Source organism: Anthonomus grandis, chromosome 19, assembly GCF_022605725.1.
Source record: "Anthonomus grandis grandis chromosome 19, icAntGran1.3, whole genome shotgun sequence".
Taxonomy (NCBI): domain Eukaryota; kingdom Metazoa; phylum Arthropoda; class Insecta; order Coleoptera; family Curculionidae; genus Anthonomus; species Anthonomus grandis.
The window spans coordinates 9,700,486-9,715,959 of NC_065564.1; the positions used below are offsets into that span (position 1 = coordinate 9,700,486).

At 36.3% G+C, this 15,474-nt stretch overlaps 1 protein-coding gene across 4 annotated transcripts in view; it reads right to left on the minus strand.

Moving 5' to 3' along the window:
- LOC126747527 (WASH complex subunit 2) overlaps positions 1-15,474 on the minus strand; it is a 271,361-nt gene that overhangs the window by 247,930 nt on the left and 7,957 nt on the right. For 3 of the 4 annotated variants that reach the window (XM_050456218.1, XM_050456217.1, XM_050456215.1), the window contains exon 1: positions 6,099-6,246. The exons of the other annotated variant lie outside the window; for it this stretch is intronic. The gene's annotated coding sequence lies outside the window, so the exon portion shown is untranslated. Of the gene's footprint in view, positions 1-6,098; positions 6,247-15,474 lie in introns of those variants that run through there. 4 annotated transcript variants of the gene reach the window in all.

Consider the following 15,474-nt stretch of genomic DNA (forward strand, 5'->3'; position numbering starts at 1 on the left):
CACCCTCTTGTCTAATGAAAGTACGTATCTGCGAGAATGAATATATTTCAAATATTAGTCGACACCAAAGTTCTTCAAAAAAACTGCGTAAAATTTATTTAACTAACAAATAATAATTGCACTTGACAAGATGTCATGTATTATATCAATTGAAAAATAATTGGAAGAACGCGTCAAGACGCAGCTTTCCAATTAAGAAATCAAATGCTTCTATGCTATTTTTATTAATTAAATACATTTATTTATATGACTTAGTTTTTTTCTTCTTATGGGCTTATTTACTAAGCGATTCTATTTATTTTTTATTTTATTTACACCACTCAAACAGATTACAAAATCCAATTAACTATACTTGGATTACCGAACAGATGGAGTGGTCACGTGATCGTTCTACGCCGGAGGTGTGGCCTAGAGCCTCGATAGGGTTCATGACTTTTATTGACTGACAGTTTTATTTAATTTTATTACTCGAGCGGCTTTAGATCGTTTTGGTTGAATTTTCTGCTATTCGAATATTTTAATCTTCGCAATATTGAAAAGTTGAGATTGTGTTTATTTTTTGGTTAATTTGTTTGTTAACAAATAATGGCTGACGCGCCACATACACCCCCATTGTCACCCCCAAGAAAAGAGTACGAAAACATTTGACCATTGCTGAAAAGGAAGTGATTATGAACATATATAAAGTGCAAAAAGTCCAGTTTACAGCAAAAGCAGCAGGTAATAAATATTTTTAATATACAGTGTGTCCCAGGATGAGCGAATTTGTACGTGAAAATGACAAAAAATGTTGTGGTTAAAATTTGACCGTTTGGCATCCAGCCCTGCTTAATTAAAAAATAAAATTTTGCATATTTATATTTTTTTTAAATCAAGCTTGCCTTGATACGAACATTTTTTAAATTTTATAAGTAGGTAAAGTGGAGGGTAAAGTAGTAATTCTAGGCAAGATATAAAAAAAGTTTATAAGAAAAGGTTGTTTAGAATGCAAAATAATGCCCGAATACCGCATTTCATAACCATAGACCTACTTTAATTTATACGTTTTGTGTACCAATTGATTTTTTTATTCATATTTAATTATTAGAGATTGAAATTTTTAAAAATCGAAGTAATCCTATGGTTATGAAATTCGGTATTCGGGCATAATTTTGCTTTCTAAACAACTTTTTCTTATAAACTTTTTTTACATCATGCCTAGAAATACTACTTTACCTACTCATATAATTTTAAAAATGCTCGTACCAAGGCTTGATTTTTAAAAAATAAAAATATGCTAAATTTCATTTTTTAATTAAGCAGGTCTGGATGCCAATCGGTCAAATTTCAACTACAAATTTTTTCGTCATTTTTACGTATAAATTCGCTCATCTTGGGACACACTGTACAGCGTCTGTCCAATTAATTTATTATAACTTTTAAAGAAAGCTAATTTTCATTAAAAATTATGTTTTTTTAGAATATACGTTTTACACAAGTTTTTTTTAGGAGTTGGCCATAGTAGTCTTTATAACATTGTTCGGGAACATGACGTTTCTCCTCAATTTCAAGCGCCAAAACAGTACAATAGACCCCGAGCCATTTTGGATCATGTAGATGATGACACAAAATGTGCGATCCGCAGGACAATCCATCAATTTTTTTTAGAAATGAACCGCCAACAATTCAAAAGATTTTAGCCGCAATTGAAGAAAACGACGCAATTTCTATTTCTTTAAAAAAAAAAAACTTTCGACGCTTACTACAAGAAATCGGTTTTAGGTAAGTTTAAATGGCTTTTAAGATAAATAAAACCCTCGATAAAACCCTCTTGATCATATTATTAATTTTCGCTTTTTTTTTGCGGTTATATAAAAAGAGTAGAAATTGTATGCTTAAAGAAAAAAATGAGATAATTTGCTGGAGACGACGTTACTTGCGGTCTATTAAGAAATATAGAGAGCAAAATAAAACCATTTATTTGGATGAAGGATGAAACCTGGGTCAACGCCGGTCATGTGGTTCAAAAAGTATCGAAAGACGAGACTATAACCACTGATAGAGAAGCTTTTGTCAAAGGACTGTCGACTGGACTGACGTCACCATCTGGTAAAGGAAAAAGGTTAATAGTTTTCCACATCGGTTCAGATGAAGGTTTTGTTCCGGAAGGCTTACTGGCTTTTGAATCCAAAAAGACCACGGACTATCACGAAGAAATTAATTCTGAAGTTTTTGAAGCGTGGTTCAAAAAAATTTTACCTCGTCTTGTAGAAGATTGCGTTATTGTGCTTGATAACGCATCCTATCATACCAGAAAGCTTGAGAAGATCCCAACGTCTGCAACGAAGAAGGCTGACATTCAAGCCTGGTTAGACAGTAAGGCAATTTTTTATGAAGGTGATATGGTAAAAGCGGAACTTGGATTTGGTAAAGGCTAATCGAGGTCAAGACAAGTTTGTAATCGACGAGCTTGCATAATCTACGGGTAGGATTGTTTTAAGACTACCCCCATATGACTGTGAACTTAATCCCATTGAGCTCATTTGGGCTCAAATTAAGGGTGAAGTAGGCAGAAAAAATACTACATTTACATTTTCTAAACTGAAACCACTTTTTGACAAAGTAATAAAAAATGTAACAGCTGAAAATTGGAAGAAAGCTGTTGGACATGTCCTCAAGGAAGAGAAGCGAATGTGGACTATGGATGCCATGATGGAAGTCCAAGTAGAGCCTTATTTATTATAAGTAATGTACATGAATACTCATCAGATTCAGATAGCGAGTAATTTTTTAGGAAACTTTGATCTTTTCTTTATATACATATCTATTCATGTATTAGTATTATTTTCCATGAATATTTTTTATAAATTAGTTTAATATAGTATAAATAAATTTACAATAAACTTTTTTAAAAATAAAACTTTTCTGATATATTGGATTTTCCATCCATCAAAAAGAAAAACAAAAATATTGTTTTTTTAAATAATGTTACCTAGGTGAAAAATAATTTCAATTTTGTACATAATTATAAACATAATGTGTAAAAAATGTATTAAAGTAAATGTAGTATTTGTTCCTTTTTTAATAAGGAACAAATATACGCTTATATTCAATCTATAAATTTAAATCTCACAGGCCTACCAGCGCAGCCCCTAACTTATTATTCCTTTCATTTTAAAACACATATTTAAAAAAAGATAAAAGCTTCTTAAGTTATTCTCAAAAACAGATTATGATCATAAAATTATATTTTATAATAGCCGGGTTCACCAGAAAAAAACGAGCTCCCTGAGCGCTCGATTGTTGCTCAGGTATGACAATTTTTATTGGTCCTTACTATTATAGGCAAAACTTCCAGCGCTCAGATAGCGCTTGGTTCTGATGAACCTGGCCAATAATACCCTAAATGTTTGACCTGACACAATTACTTAAAAGGATTACCTATCCCTTTTCGGTAAACCCCAATATATTAACATAACTTTGCATAACAAAATACTTAAAAGGGATTATTATATCATTATCTGGCACAACCTCAAAATCGGTTTGGACCCATTTTACAGGCGACCGTATTATATTTTAAAAAAAGCTGCTTACAAAGCAAAGCTGTACGGTAAAATAATTTAAAATAAGTAGGCATAATTCTCCTCGTCTAAATCTGCCAAGGTTGCATCGATGGGCGGGCCTATATTTCGCGAACATCATTTATTCCATCTGTTCGGTAATCCGACTATAGTAGGAAAAAACACAATAATAACTTAAACTTAACTATCTAAAACTAAAAATAGAAAAGAAAAACTTTACTTTGAGACGAGTTTTCAAGAAAAATGCAATTTAATGTTTTTTGTTTAGCCTTCCTTCTATGTAATATAAAGAAATAAAATAAAAGGTGATATATGAGTTAAAAAGATCACCTACTCTATGAATGATGGAAATTTTATGAATAGTAGATTATTTATATGATAATATAGAGTTACTTTGTTTTAACTTTGCAATTATTAAATAAATTTACAGATTTTCATTGGTAACTTGTAAACCCAGTATGTCTGGGTTTTTATGTGGTAATTAGTAGAAATTAAACAATTCCATTTATGTGCATTTTAATATACGTATCAATGAAAAACACATTATGTATCCTTCAGGTAATCAAAGTTAAATTGTTGAAGACAATATAATTGAATTAAAAATTATATCAAAACTTAAAATTACTCAGCCATAACTAAATCTTTTTGGAGTGAAAAATATATGCTTTTGAAAAAATAATTTAACATTATTATTTTAAATTCCATAAAAAAAAACATTTTAAACAAAACCAAAATTATTTAAGGCAGAGAAATTATTCGATTTGAATAATTATTGTTAAAATTCTTCATCTCTTGATGCGAATAGATCTGAAGCAGATTCAGTTACTGGTAAGTCATTCCAAAATATGCGTTTTCTGAATGGCATATAATGACATAAGGTATTGACAATTTTGTCTATCTTTGCAGCATTTATACCCCTATTTGCTGTTGCCTTTGGAGAAATAGTAAGCAGTTATTCTTGTTTCAAAAAAATGAATAGAATTAATACTTATAGAATAAACACTTGGATTTTTTCCTAAATTCTGCAATTCGGACGTCCTCCAGTAATAATATCGTACAACTCAGCGCCTAGGTATATAAAAAAATCTATTATACCTCAAGTAAATTATTGTATTTAAAACTTAAGCCGAATTTACACCTGTCAAGTAGCTAAAGCAAGTTACTAAATTTAGTTACTTGTATGGTGTAAACAACTTGATTTAGTACTTGCGCAAGTACCTAATTTAGTAAGATGTTTAGTCAAGTAAATAGAAACAATTTCTATTTACTTGAGCAAGTTGTCTCCCCCACCTTTGCTTTCTAGAAACTAAACCGCCGACTAAACAAGTGTCGAGAGTTTTTTAGTCGAGCTCATAAGTACAGACTGCGACGTTGATTTTTCTTTTATTTGTGGCGTGTTTTAAAAATGTCTCGTTGGAGTGAAGAGACAACAATAAAATTTGTAGAAGAGTATCGAGAAAGGCGATGCTTATGGGATACAAGGGCTACCATTTACAAAAATAAACAAGCTCGGGACTCGGCGTATAAGGAAGTTGAGGAGATCGCCTGAAATCAAGAACAAAATACGGGCGTTAAGATCAACTTATTCTCAAGAAAAAAAGGAAATAAGGGACTCTATGAAGTCAGGAGCAGGATCGGAGGATATTTATGTCCCCAGTGTAAAATGGTTTAAGGAAATCGACACATTTTTACGTAACGTAGAGGATAATAAGAGGCCTACGCAGGATAATTTCAATGTAAGTGTATTGTAGTAGTGTTCATATTATAAGTAATTAATCTGATATACGTGTTTTCCCGCCCCGTAACCCGTAGGTATCAATTTGTTTATATAAAACCGTATAGAAAAATAATAGAAAATCATTTCTTAAAACTCTCTTATCATAAGGAAAACACGTATACCGAACAATAATTTCCATATTATATTAAAGTACAGTCAAAATATCATCCGTGCTGCCATGGCACCGCACCTTCGCCCATAAAGTACTCGCAGAGTCGATCTCGTAGTTCTCTTGCACATCTTGAAGAATGATTACCCCCTAAGGTTCTTATTGACGGCAAGGGAGTAGTATATAGTAGACCTGACCGCTTTCTATATCTTGTTCATTTAACGATCCACTTGGTGTGTAAGTGTTATGATGTTATGAGAAGTGATTCGCAAATAATTGTGTATTGCGCAACAGGCCCTAATAATGTTGTCCACAGTTTCTGGTAAGCATGCCATAGGGAAAATGCGAAATCTGTTAAGCAGAATTCCGAACGCATTTTCTACTATTCGTCTTACCCGCGAAAGGCGGTAATTGAATATTTTCTGATTTTCCGAAAGTGCTACTTTTGAAATACGTTTTCAGTGCAAATGCACCCTTTCACCTACAATGAAACCACCATGTGGTAATAAACCATTCTCTAGGGCTTCAAATAGAGACGATTGTTGGAAAACTCCACCATCGGATTGTCTTCCAGGACATCCAACATTTATATAGGAAAAACAATAGTTGTCATCTACCAGAGCTAATTATTTCAAAATAATGCTGTTAGTACCCTTATAATTAAAGAATTCACTGCCACAATTTGCCGGTGCATGAATCGTCACATGTTTCCTATCAATCGCACCGTAACATTTGGGGAAATTCCACTTCAAACGAAATCCCTTCTCAATAACGTTCCATTCTTCTTGGGACTCCGGCACCTAAAATAATATGAAATTTACTGCTGGTTGTATTATCAGTATTACCTACAAGTATTTTTTGAGTTTGGCTAATACGGTACAAATATTTTTTTCTAGTTCAGATACAACGCGAAGAAGAAGTTAATGAACAAAAACGAGAAAATGAAGAAAAAATAATGGCGGCAAGAAACGAAACGTCTTAGGAAGTACCGCAGAAAAAAAGTAGAACTACGTCAAAATTGAGGCAAGTTACTGCAGTAGTTAACGACCTAAAAAAAAATAAGCGAAACTATGGCACATGAACCTGCCAATGAGCATGAATACATAGCTTTTGGTCGCAGTGTTGCTGCACAATTAATGACGTTAACTTCTCTTTCCGCCATACAAGCACAGGAACGCATTCAGTCTGTTCTGACAAGTTTTAAACTACAAGACCTCCAGGCCCAGAGTAACCAGTACGACACATATGCAGATACCAGTAGTGCTCACGCCTCATCTTCCATCCATACACCACTGCAGTTCCCTACATATTCCGACATGCATTCTTCGCATAGCGATGGATCCACAAATATAACTCGTGCAGAATCAGTTGCCGATGATATTGTACGATCACAGATAATAGCAAATGCTTTTTCCAATATTTAACATGTTTTGTTCATCAACAACTTTTTCGTGATAAAAATATTTAAAAATAATACCTTTATATATTCTTTCAGACTTTCATAAATAGCATCACATACCTCGGGTATAAATTTGGAGATTGCAGGTGTTGACACACGAAATAACCTCTGCAAAGTTCTATAACTATTTCCTGTGGCTAAATAAGACAATGTGATTTCCAATTTTATTCTAGTTGGAATAGCTGATCTCATTACAGTGTTCTTTTTCGTAATTTGAGGAGCAATCTGAGCCAACAATATATCAAAATGTTCTTTAGACATCCTCAGCCAATTTGTATATTCTGGTACGTCTTCAGCTGCTAATTCTCTCATCTACTTTATGATGACGCAATATATATTTTATCTTCGACTCAGCCATTTTCTCACCCAGCAACGTTTCTTCTAGTTTTCTAGTTTCTTCTTTCTAGTTTTGTTCATTTCTTCTGCAAGTATTTCGGATAACTCGCCACATACTTTTAAAATACAATTCCGCACTGTTGCACGCGTAACTTTTCCGGCCATGTTTTATCAACACTAAACAACTAAACAACAAATCATGTAAACGCTCACAAAAACAAAAGGACTAAATTTTAGCTACTTGATTTAGTAACTTGATTTAGCTACTTAAAACGTGTAAATTCGGCTTTATTGAACTTAAATTAAATTCAGTATATCGAACGGCATCATTACAGATTTGAGTTCATATTTCTTTTAAATACGTGAAGTCTATTTTCTTCTTCTTTTCAATTTTTGAGCGTGTGAGATAAAATTTTCTAAATTGATTTTTACTATGAGTGACGTAATACCTAAAAAAATAAGTAACTCATCGTATAACTTGTTCCAGACTTCCGGCGTTGTTTACATCCGTCAGTAAACGGAATAAAATATTCATGATTTAATATTACTGCGATATTATTATTAGCAGATTTATTTATGACCTAATAGATGTTAGGTCATCAAAATCTAAAATCTCATTCTTTTTTTCCACTCATGGCCAATCTGGCCATGTACTGAGTCGGCCTTCATAAAGGAATGACCTGGTTCAATATACTTTATTGTTATTTTATCTGGTCCCCATTCTTGATTTGCAATGTTTACCAATGATGAAAATAAGAGCCACTCTTTATTTTGAGCCGAGCAGTTATCTGACCAAAATATAAACTCAGTAACAGCTGCATTTGAATTTTTAATAACATGGTAAAAGGTGGAAGCTACATCTGGAGCATTTCTTTCTCGGATGGCTTCATGCCACAGTAAGCATAGGTTTTTTTTGGCGGTAAAGGGGCAAATGTTTCATTAAATGCGATAAGTCTGGATACGAAAAAGGAGTTTTTCTCTGCCATTTTTGATAAAATTAATACTTACTGCATATCAACTGTAAAAGTATTGGTATTACTGGACCATTTATTATTTTTATCTTGAGTATATGCTTCTCTCGCATTAACATTTAATATTTTAAAATTATTGCAAATGTCACAATGTAAGTTTTATTTCATGTTGATTTTCTTCATGCTGGTCGATATTTTTTCCCGCTCTGTCACGTGGTATTTCCCAACACGGTTTACGCAATTTTCTTCATCCTGATGTTGCTTATACAGTGTGACCCATTTGTTTTCGGGTCACCCTGATAAAAAGTTTATTTTTGGTGCAATTTTGCTCGGGTTTTTTTTTAAATGTTAGGTCCAGAAGAACTGCATCATTATAACAAAAAAAATTCTGCCATGCAAATTCCAAGGCCTACTAATGTCAGTTTTTAAGGGCCAAATTTTAAGAAACCATGCTAGGCATTTTTTTAGCAAAAAATTGTGCACACCGCTGGTGTCACGTCATCCTGAACGACGTCTGTCAGAGCTATCAGTTTTTATTTTATTATTTCGGTCGGTTTTATATTCTCGGGGCCGGGTTAATAGGTTTTTTGCTTTTTCTGATTTTTATTTAATTTTCATACATTACATAGTCTTTAACCATCTTAAAACTGCCTGATTTTTGTTTGATAATATAAGTGTTTTTTTTTGTCTAAAGTCTTTGGCTTTTATTATTGGACCGAACCGCGTATTGTGTACGACGGGTAGTTTTACATTAATACGCACCCGACATTTTGGCGACCGTGACAGGACTGGCAGTTTTACGGGTTGTGTTTAATCTTGTAGTGTATACGGACATATTTTGGCTACCCTACTTGATCACCGGGCAATCGGTCCGACGCGTTGTCGCCCTGGACTGGTGAACGCGGTTTAGGTGATTAACAGTGAGTATACAGTGCATAGCAATGGATCAGAAAAAGAAAAGTCGGAGAGTACTCCGCACCAGCTTTACCAAGACCGCTGGTGAGTTAGAGGGTCTTTTGTCATCACCGGAAGGAAAAGAGCGTTTGATTACGGTCTCTTTAGAATTGGTAAAACAGAAAATTGAGGATCTAAAGAGACTTGACGGGGATATTTATGCTCTTATGTTAGAAAAGGATGACACGGCAGAGGCAGACTTACTAGCAGAAATGGAGGGTGCAGATGGATATGTTAAAAGGTATACAGATCTGAGTCTTCAATGTGAGGAATGTTTACAGCCTAGGGTAAAGGCAGATCCAGATGAAGAGGTAAATTCGGAGCGTAGTGTTAGCCACAGCATCAGACAAGGTAGGCGTAAATTTAAGTTACCTATTCTAGAGTTGAAAAAATTTGATGGAAATATCAAAGACTGGTTGCCTTTTTGGTCTCAGTTTCAAAAGGTTCACAATGATTTGGAAATAGACGACAACGACAAGGTCGAATATTTAATTCAGGCGACGGTTCAAGGCAGTAGGGCAAGGCAACTAGTCGAAAGTTTTCCCGCTACCGGAAGTAACTATAGTAAAATGGTGGAGTGTCTTCAAGCGCGGTTCGGTCGGGAAGACCTCCAGGTAGAAGTTTATGTGCGCGAGTTACTTAAATTAGTTATACACAATACCTCGTCTGGCAATAGATTAGACATAACTCGTTTGTATGATAAACTGGAAACTCAGCTACGGGCCTTAGAAACCCTCGGTATTACGTCCGATAAATACGCGGCGATGCTATTTCCGTTGGTCGAGTCTTGCTTACCGCCAGAGTTGTTAAGAATTTGGCAACGGACACTGGATATCGGAGACACTGGTATAAATTTGCAGGTTTCACTGGATAATACAGGTCTTACTACAATCGAAAATCGACTTATAAGCCTCATGAATTTTCTAAAATTGGAAGTCGATAATGAGCAACATGTTTCTTTAGCAACAGAAGGTTTTAATTTGCGAAGCACTGTTCATAAGGATGTTAAACGGGGTGGTTACCAAACAAATAAAGCAGGCCAGGATTTTGAGCCAAAATTTCAAACCGCGATGGGCTTAATCAATTCAGATGGAACCACAAAATGTATTTTTTGTCAAAATTCTCATGAGAGCAGCAATTGTTTTAAGGCGCAGAAATTAGGTCGTGAGGAGAAAAAGGATATTTTGTCAAAAAATAGTGCATGCTTTCGATGTCTAAAACTGGGTCATTTTTCTAGAAAGTGTCGAGCACGCTTAAATTGTATAGTTTGCAGCAAATCCCATGTCACTTTAATGTGTCCTGAACTTCCATCTTGTAGCTCGGGTCAGTACAGCTCTGGTCGGAACAGCTCTGAGAAAAAGGACGTTATGGAAAGTGTAGTACAAAACGTAAATCAGACTCTGGCAAATAGTTCTAATACACACGTATTTTTGCAAACTTTGCAGGTAAAAGTTAAGGGCGCGAATAAATCAAAGTACGTGCGTGCGCTGATCGATACCGGTTCCCAAAAAACTTATCTTTTAAAATCGACGGCTGATTTTTTGGGTTACCAATCGAAGAGGCAAATTAACGTTATTCATGGTTTGTTTGGAGGCACTGAGTTACCGCAAGTCCATTGCTGTTATGACGTCACTCTTAGTCACAACAACTACAGCTGTAATTTCGAGGCACTGGATCAACCCGTCATATGCAGTGGAGTGGATTCTGTATTCAATGGTCCTTGGATGGAAGAGTTACGAACACTGAACATCAAGATATCAGATTCACATAATTCTGGCCCTATTGAACTGTTAATAGGATCTGATATAGCGGGTAAATTATACACAGGCAAGAGACACATTTTGAGATGTGGACTGGTAGCTGTAGAAACTCTGTTAGGTTGGGTTTTGATGGGAAAAATACCAGTTGAACAAAAGGACACTTTGTCTATGTCCGCCGTTTCGCTTTTTGTTAATAACGCGTCCATTTCAAACCTCTGGGAACTTGACGTACTAGGCATAAGCGATCCAGTGGAAAGAAAAACTCGGGAGGAGACGGCATTGGCAGTAAAAGCATTGTTTCTAGAGACTGTTAAAACCGACGCCGAAGGACGATACGAGGTTAGACTTCCATGGCTGGAAGGACATCCAGCATTGCCCAGTAATTATGGCATTGCTAAGAAAAGACTGGATAATACCATCACTAAAGTCACGAAGGATGGTTATTACGAACTCTATGATCAGGTTTTTAAGGACTGGCAAAGTGAGAACATCATTGAGGAGGTTTGCGAAGATCAAACAAGTTCAAAGGCTCATTACCTACCTCATAGGCCCGTAATCAAATTAAACTCATCCACAAAGATAAGACCGGTATTCGACGCTTCGGCCAGAGAAAAGGACAGTCCATCATTAAACCAGTGCCTTGAAAAGGGGGTTAATTTGATCGAAATGATTTCAAATATTTTACTGAGGTTTCGGCAGCAAAGAATTGGGGTAGTATCAGACATTCGGAAAGCATTTCTACAGCTTAGCATACACCCAGATGACAGGGATTTTCTTCGGTTCCTATGGCGAGATAAAAATGGCCAAGAAATAATATTTCGTCATCGTAGAGTGGTGTTTGGAATTAATAGTAGCCCTTTTTTGTTGGGAGCTTCGTTGGAGTACCATTTGTCAAAGATGTCTGAAAAATGTGAATTGATGGCAGTATCCAAGGACATTGTAGTTAAATTGTCAAAGGCTTTCTATGTTGACAATTGCGTTACTAGTGTCGCCAATGAGGAAGATTTGGAATCATTCGTCAAAGGATCTATCATGATAATGGCTGAAGGCAGATTTGACCTTAGAGGGTGGGAGTATACAGGTCAAGTCCAGGGTAACTCCCGAGACCCTACAACATCTGTACTGGGTATCAAGTGGAACAGGGTGGATGATACTTTATTTTTAAATCAGGACATCGGAAATATTGAAGAACTTCTTAGTCAGCCAGTAACCAAAAGATTGATGTTATCACTAGCACAACGGATATTCGATCCCATAGGATTCAGTTGCCCGGCAGTTTTAATACCTAAGCTTTTATTACAAAAAACCTGGGAAAAGCAAGTAGGTTGGGATGTGCCAGTTAATGGGGAAATTGAGTCGTTGTTTAAGAATTGGCTTAAAGAAGTACCATATTTGTCGACTATTAAAATTGCCAGATGGATAAATGCTGGACCTCAAGAGGCTGAACAATGGTCCCTGCATATTTTTTGTGATGCAAGTAAGGAGGCCTTCTCTGCTGTAGTGTTTTTGAGAGGGGTCGAGAATGGTAGAGTATTTGTTCGTCTGTTGGGAGCTAAGTCAAGGGTAGCTCCAAAGAAGGTTTTATCTATACCAAGGCTTGAATTAATGGGAGCTCTGATTGCTGTAAGGTTATACAGTAACATCGTGGAGAATTTTGACAATAAACTGGAAGCCTTTTTCTGGAGTGATTCAACAACAGTCCTTTCCTGGATAGAAAGACCCGAGGAGTGGTCTACTTTTGTTTGGAATCGCATTTCAGAAATAAGAAAACTCTCAGCTTCTGGCACCTGGAGACATGTACCTGGGTTGTTAAATCCTGCCGACTTACCATCTCGAGGCTGCTCTATTAAGCAATTGGTTCAATCAAGATGGTGGGAGGGTCCACAATGGCTTTATCAAAATCCTTTTAACACCCCCCTGGAAAGCCTTAGCTACGATGAGGAAGAAATTAATAGGGAGAGGAGGAAAAAGCTGGTTACTGTCTTAATAAATAATGAGCGTCAGAAAATGTCTCTTATGGATTGGCACTTGGACTACTTTTCTCAGTATTTGAAAATTATACGGATGTGTGCATGGATATCTCGATTTATTTATAATACGAGAAATAAGGAGCGGCACACAGGGCCCTTAAGTACCGAAGAAATTAATCAAGCCGAGATATTTGTATTAAGACAAGTGCAACAAGAATTCTTTAAAGACAATAAAAATAGACTAAGCGGCATGGAAGTTTTCGAAGATATGGATGGCGTCATTAGATTAAAATCCCGTATAAGTAATAGGAGTGATTGTGACAACTTCCTTTTTCCTGTGATATTACCTGGTAAACATTTTTTAGTAAACAGACTTATTTTTGGAGAACACTTAAAGTTAGGGCATATTGGCGCACAAAGTTTAATGTGTATTTTACGGCAAAATTTTTGGATTTTGGGTGGTCGTCGAGCCATTCGACATGCGATATCAAAGTGCGTAGTATGCAAGAGACACACATCGAAGCCGGTTACTGTAAGATCGCCACCCTTACCTATTGATCGGGTTCGCGATGCTATAGCATTTGAGATAACCGGTGTTGACTTTGCTGGTCCGTTATTTGTCAAATCGGGAGAAAAGGTATGGATATGCCTTTTTACATGTGCGGTATATCGGGCCGTTCATTTGGAACTTTGTTCATCTTTATCGGTTGTGTGTTTCATGCAAGCATTGCGTCGGTTTATTGCCAGGCGGGGTCGCCCTCGGACTATATACAGTGATAACGGGACAAATTTCGTGGGTACGGACAACGCGTTTTCGCGAGTAGACTTTAAAAAATTTGCCGAAACTAGTAGTACCGAGCGGATCCAATGGCGTTTTAATCCTCCAACGGCGGCGTGGTGGGGAGGATTCTGGGAAAGACTTGTCGGAGTGTTGAAACAATTGTTGCGTAAAGTATTGGGACGAGCTTTACTGGATTACGAAAGCTTGTTAACGATAATCTGTGATTGTGAGGCCATCATCAATTCGCGGCCACTCACTTGTTCGTCAACCAACCCTAATGAGTTGGTACCTTTAACCCCCATAATGTTTCTTAGGGATCAGTTGGTGAGTGGTGTTCCAGATTGTGATGCTGTTGACCGTCACTCTCTGTCTAGGAAGGTACAGCATAGACAGAAATTGGCAGAGGATCTTCGTCGAAGGTTTCGTAATGAATACCTAGGGCAGTTGCAGCTATGGTCCAAGGGAAGTTCCAGTTATCAAGTTAAGATGGGGGATGTGGTTTTTATTGGCAATAACCTAGATAAGCGGGTTAATTGGCCGTTAGGGAGGGTTATTGAGCTGCTACCTGGCAAAGATGGTGAGGTTCGAGTGGTGCGGGTCAGTACCGAAAGGGGCCAACTTTTGAGACCTGTACAACGTCTCTACCCCTTGGAATGTGCAGAAGAGGGCTTAATGGATAGCAAGGCATTGACTAGCCCTAAATCGAGGTTGGCCGAGACAAATGTACCCTGTGAGGACTCAAGTGAATCTGCGGGCGATATCGAGACCGCGAATCCGGGAGTGTCTAAAAGCAGAGTACCCGAACCGAACGTAGATAATACGGCATATGTTTCGCGGAGCGGTCGTACGGTTCGCGTACCGGTCAGGTATAGGGACAATGATTAGGATTACTTTTACATAGAGTTAATTGTTTTATTTGTGTAGGGTAGGTAGGTAGTTGACATTTTTAAGGCTTATTACATTGTTATTATTGAACCTACTTATTTACATTGTTTACATGTTGTCTCTGTTTTAGTTAGGTGAGTCATGTTTCTTTTGTTTTAAAAACATGCCTCAGGTGGGAGAATGTCACGTCATCCTGAACGACGTCTGTCAGAGCTATCAGTTTTTATTTTATTATTTCGGTCGGTTTTATATTCTCGGGGCCGGGTTAATAGGTTTTTTGCTTTTTCTGATTTTTATTTAATTTTCATACATTACATAGTCTTTAACCATCTTAAAACTGCCTGATTTTTGTTTGATAATATAAGTGTTTTTTTTTGTCTAAAGTCTTTGGCTTTTATTATTGGACCGAACCGCGTATTGTGTACGACGGGTAGTTTTACATTAATACGCACCCGACAGCTGGATTCGGCATCCCCCAAAACGGCCTTATACCAAATTTCACTAAAAAATATTAAATAATAACAATTTTATGATAAAAAAAAGAAATGCGCTTTACTTCTAAATTGTCTCTAAAAATTATTGAAATATTAAACTCTATTGTGTCTAAAAATTATTGAAATATTGAATTGTCACATTTGACATCTAACTGTCAAAAGTGTAACAGAACGTGTTTCGATAGTATTAGTAATCATGGAAAATTTAAATTTAAGAGAAAAAATTGAAATTGTTCGTCTTGTTGGTGGTAACACGCGTTCGATGAGAGAAGCTGCCAGAGAATTTAATATTAGGCATCCTGATAGACCAGTAAGTCTAAGTACTGTGCAACGTGTTAATAAAATTTTCAATGAAACAGGATCTGTTTCGAAAAATCTACTTAAAAATAGACATAATGGACGGCGTGGGCTCAGAAGA